The sequence below is a fragment of the Nematolebias whitei genome, chromosome 13 (assembly GCF_014905685.2).
Source record: "Nematolebias whitei isolate Nwh7 chromosome 13, NemWhi1, whole genome shotgun sequence".
NCBI lineage: Eukaryota > Metazoa > Chordata > Actinopteri > Cyprinodontiformes > Rivulidae > Nematolebias > Nematolebias whitei.
This window is the reverse complement of record NC_056510.1, coordinates 11767315-11773197: the sequence shown is the minus strand read 5'-3', so window position 1 is coordinate 11773197 and position 5883 is coordinate 11767315.

The window sequence follows — 5883 nt, the reverse complement described above, 5'->3', positions numbered from 1 at the left end:
ACTCATCCTATTATTCAAAAACCAACACAAAAGAAAAACCTTTACAAATGGAGAAAAATGTTTGAACATTTTAAATAATTTAAACTTGATACTGGTTAACAAAACACAGATTTATAATGAGCTAGTGGAAGTTTTTCAAATTTTTTTTATGTTTATTCATCAAGTTTTTTTTTTGTTTGTTTAGCTTCAGTGATCAGTGAACATTCAGAGCCAGAATAATGAGCTGCCATTTTACTCTAAATTGCTTTAATTTTTTTGGTATTTTAATACGATAAAGGCACGTAAAATCAAAACAAACACGTTCTGTCACGGTAACACACTGTTCCACTGATCTAAGCAAAATTTATGTAGCAGATAATTCAGATGAGGCATGTTTGAACACATCATTTAACATCGAAAACATCATAATTATCAAACCTACCAATCAGTAATTGTCTTATATGCTGTGTTAGAAAAGATAAAATATGTATTTAATCATTCCTAGTTAGAAATGAGCACCAGGCAGTAGTTACAATAATAATTTTACTACGATTTAAAATAAATCTCTTGCTAATGATGATTTTAGGAACATAACAAGACTGTTTCTGCTTGCATTTAAACATACCAAGAAAGAGGAAAAACAGGTGGACTGTCTGCATCAGTGACAAAAAATTTAGACAGCACTTCAGGAACATTTTGTGTTTGTGGGTCCTTATTTAATCATTACCATATTTTCTGGTGTATAAGTCGCTCTGGAGTTTAAGTCGCATCAGTCAAAAAGCATCATCAAGAGGAAAAAACATATATAAGTCGCATTTATTTAATGGTCAAAACAGCTTCGTTTCACCTGGTGGTGCGGCGCCATCCATCCTTCCATCCATCCATCGCAGCGGAGCTGCCAGCTCTTCAGCGTTCCTCCACCTGCACCAACCGAGTGAAGCGAGTGCGCACGGGAGGACTCGCTGTTGTAGTTCTTCGAAATTTAACAAGATTAACACAAAGTTATTTGTTTGCTCAACATTATAGCAAAAGTGTGTCTCAGTTTAACTTTTCCTTAATAAATGCACTTTATTGATCAAAACAGCTTTATTTTGCCTGAGTGACGCGGTACCATCCATCCTTCCATCCATCCTTCCATCCATCCATGCATTGCAGCCAGAGCCGCTAGCTCTGCATCGTTCCTCCGCGTGCACCAGCTGAGTGAAGCGAGAGAACACAGGAGGGCTCGCTGTTGCACTTCTTAGAAATTTAAAGTGTCAATCAAAAATTGCGTTATGAATATGGAAAGAAAAAACGTATACAAGTCACAGGACTGACAAATCTATGCTAAAAACTGCGACTTATATGCCGGAAAATATGGTATATATGTCTTTATGGTGTTAAACTGCACACAAAACGCTTCATATAGATGTATAAGGTCAAAATGACACAAAAATACTTTTTTTTTCTACTTGAGAAGCAAAAGACAAAGAAAATAAAGTAATATTGACAAAAGGACAGGTGGAAGAGGAGACACAACAGAGAATGAGGAGCAAACGCACGATAAAAGCAAAAATCTTTCAGATTGGCGACCGATCTCTGCAGAACATCAGCAGATGAAAGTCACTTCTTCAGAGACTCTGCGAAGGACTCGGGTCTTGCTGTCGTTGTTCTCCGCGGTGAAATTTGTTAGAAAAGTGGGAAAAGTTGCAACAAACTTCAGTCACTTGTTGCCTCCTTACCTGGAGCAGCCATTTTATTTATTTATTTTTGACTCCTCTCTCATCTCCTAACAGTTAAAGACATGCATTCAGGTAGTCGTGAGAGATATTGACAAAAATAAATTTAAAAGGATTATTAAAAGGGTGTTAAATGATCGCCAAAAAACAAGAGAATAAGTGAACAATGAGAGGAGAGAGATAAATTGCTGTTCATTAAGTGGTGTTTTCTTTGGACAGTTCTCTTAAGTGCCTTGGAGCTTTCTCATTTCAATTTATTTAATTTCTTTAAATCTTTCTCTCTGATGTCTCGCTCTGGCGCTCTTACACGCAAACATGCAACCAAAATATTAAGCGATGAGCTGTGAGCGCTTGTTTGGTCTCACTTAGCTTTTTAGTTCTCTCTGAAAAACCTGGATAGGATTACCTCTTCTGTCTCCATACACACACACACACACACACACACTCACACACACACACCAATATGCACAACTGACTGACACAAACACAGTGACACATTTACAGCACTGGCCAGAAATCTCAAACTGTTGTTTGTAGACTTTGTACAGAAAATTTTCTTTTTTTAATGTTATTATTATTATTATTTAATAAAGGCTAAATAAACAAGTCGCCTGGGTGGATGTCATTTTTCTTGTGTGATTTTATTTAGTGCAACTCCCAACTACTTAACTAATATGCAAATATTCAAAAATTACCTTAAAACATTTTTGAGAGATACTATAAACCATGTTTTTGGAATATTAAGGCACACTTAAAATTCTTTAATTTTCTCAAACATCAACAGTGAGTCTTATAATCAGGTGTGCTTTATAGTATGAAAAATACGGTAGAAGTTGAATCAATTAAAAGTTTATTTTTCATAGTTTGACTCTGAAATTGAACAAACTTTCTCCAAGAACACATGAAAGACACGAAAGAAGGAAGTCTTTATTGCATCTTAGTTTAACTTCATTTATTTTAAATATTATAATTAGATTATGGTAAATAATAAAAGGCATCATAAAAAGTTTAAAGAGAAATTAAACAATTTAAAGTCCAGATAAAACAAAAAGATGCCTGCTATGATGAGGGGGAAAAAAGTAAGAGTTGATATAAAAAGATAAAATAGTTGATTTATAAAGACATCAGGTGATCAGTGTTGAATGTAATAAATGAAAAAAAAAGTTTTTTTTAAGGGATTTATTCCAAAACCTGGACGCAGCTGCTAAAGTCCAGGCCAGGTTGAGGTTTTAAGGTTAATGTATCAAAAAAAAGCACTTGTAGACATAACCTGAACATCTGTAGTAAAAGCGTGCGCTTATACTGTAATTTTTCACCAACTAGAAAAGGTTTGCACGGATACTTATTGAATGTAAGGTCTCAGAATAAAACAATTACAATTGTGTAAAGTTAAATTGATATAAATAAGAGTTACAAACTTAAAATCTGCCATTTTTTCATATAGATGACTAAATCGACATTCATCTATTTTTACATTTGTTTAATATAAGTGGGCAGTAAAACAACGTGTGGTCTAAATGAGTTCTTTAAGCCGTGTGCACAAAATAAGTCAAGATTTTCACAAACTGGACGCTCGGTAATTTATTTTATCCTTTAGTTAAATAGTCTCCAACTAACTCAATTGTTTATCACCTTAAGAATTTCTAGCATTTATCATCGAGCGCCAGCTCCAAGTTACTTTTCATTTCAGTTCATTCTCAAACATTTTATCTCACAACCTGAACCCGTATACAATTTACTGCGTTGACAGTTGGATTCTCGTTGCTCCCCAAAGTTTATCCTTAGCAAAAAAAAAAAAAAAAAATGTTAGCGACGACACAAGCATCACTTTCTTAGCTAAAGCTAATGGTTAGCTAAAGCTAAAGCATATGGTTGTAGGTGGAGGCGTGGCTGACTGCTAACAGCTGCTAACAGCTGCTAACAGCTGCTAACAGCTGCAGCTTCTGGGTTAGTGGTGTGGAAAGGACTGTGACAAAAATTTAAAAGAAAAGAAAAAAGAAAAACAACATTTCTTTTCACTTCTTGCTTTTCACTTATCACCCTTTCTACCTTTCACATCGCTCCTCGTCTTCTGTCTTGGGGATGTTCTGACTCTGGGGCCCGTCTGAGGCCACAGAAGGAGAGATCAGAGATTTTCTCTCTGTTTAACTGAACTGTGGACACTTTTCTCTAATTAGCACGCAAGCATGACAACGTGCTAACTGAAAGCTGCCAGAGATTAGTCTGAAGATCACAGCAGGAAAACCGCTGACCTCTCTACTGATTTGTCTGCAGGTTTAAAGAAATGGATGAAAATGACAAGAGTTTAGGACAACAAGCTCTCTGCAAAACACATCATGCATGTATAATCAATGCAAAACCCAAATAAAAAAAGATTTGATCTTCTTTTTAACTTTATGTCGCTTTATTCCCATTTTCTCTACAATTAACCTGCCTGTATCAGCATATCTTCACCTTTCACATTCCACCATCATCCCGCTCTTCCTCTTCTCCACAAACTGACCTGATTCTCACGCAGGCAAGCTGTGTACTCCTGCACAAGTGTCAACATTTCTGCACACGTCGAGCTGAACAGAGGCTCGCACACTCCAGCGTGGCAGCTTGAAGCTCAGGAATGCACGCGAGCACTTCAGACAGGTCTCTTGTGGTTGGCATTTGCTGAGAGCGTAACCTACTAACACGGATTCCTCCCTCTCTGCTGAGCGGCACAAATCACTGATCAAACACGCGCCTAGATAACAAATTTCTGCTTTTTCAGCTGGTTTTGCCTCAAATCAAACAGAAGTTATTGGATCAACAGAGTTGTCCTCGTTGTTTTTTTTTTTTGAAAGCCCAGCTCAAAAGAACAAAATGAAAAATAGAAACATTTTAAAATGTTCTAAATTATGAACAAATAATTCAAACTGAGAAAAACTTATCAGCCTTTTTGTGATCATTTCTTCTTTTCATTTGGGTCCAAATGTTTGGCCGCCTGAGCAGATGGCCCAGGCCTTCTTCATTCTGAACCCCCCATCAGGCTTTCTTGGGGGGAAACTGAAGAGTTTCCATGCCAACCAAAGGATAAAATTTCTCCAGAGTGTCTTGAATCTGCCTTGGGGTCTTTTTATAGTAGAAAATATCCCAAATACCTCCTCTGGGAGAGTCGACTGGATGCTTTTCATTCCAGCGATAGGTGCTGCTTAGAAAACTTATCAGAACTTCATCAAATTAAATTTTGTCACCAGAAAACGTTAAAATAAACTTGAGCAAAACAGTTATTTTATTATTTATTTTGGAAAATAAAAGCTTTTCCCCCAAAGCATACAATATTTCCCATATAATACACAGCAACATAAACCAACTGGCAGCCTGGTTAAGTGCTGCAGACCTGCTGGGTGATGCTGCGCAGCATCAACACAAAATGATTCCAGCTCTGGTTCTGCTTTAGTGCCTTTTATGCTTTAGTGCCCTATTAATAACTAAAAACTAAATAATAAATTATAATATTTACTTAATAATGAAATTGAAATCCAACATTCCTCCCACTTACACCCCTCCACACATGGGGGCATTGGCTCTTGTAAATGAATCCTCGTGGCTCAATGGGACTAACCTGTATAAATAAAGTTTGAATGAATGAGTGAAGTCCCCCAGAAGAATAATAGTGTCCCTAGCTGGAGCACCTTCCAGAACACTATGAACTCCAAAAAGGCTGGGTACTGCTGTTTGGCACAAAGGTACGAAGAGTTACCCCCAACTAGAAGACACAGGGATCATCCTCCTCATCTGCTGATGAAAACTTGCAGCAGGAGCCAAGCTGGGGGCTACAAGTATACACCACCCAGAACCTCTCACCATGGACTACTTCAGGGAGGAATCAGGTCCAGACCCTATTAAGGAGATTGTTTCCAGAACCCCTGTAGGTGAGCCTACATCTAATCTAGTGTTTGTTGATGGCGTTGGCAGCTTCCTGCACCCTTCTCTGCTTATGTCCTAAACTCACCGGCTGCACGCTTGCAAATTAATTTACATTCTATCAGACAAAACATATATTGCTGTGCATATGCTGGAGTAGGACTGCTGTAAATCTAATCACAGCTTAAATTTTCATCTTGTTGCAATCGCTTTGTTTTTTTTACTATTATTATTATTATTTGTTTGACTTCATGCCAGGGAATTTATGCAGATCCTTTAAGAAATTTAGAAA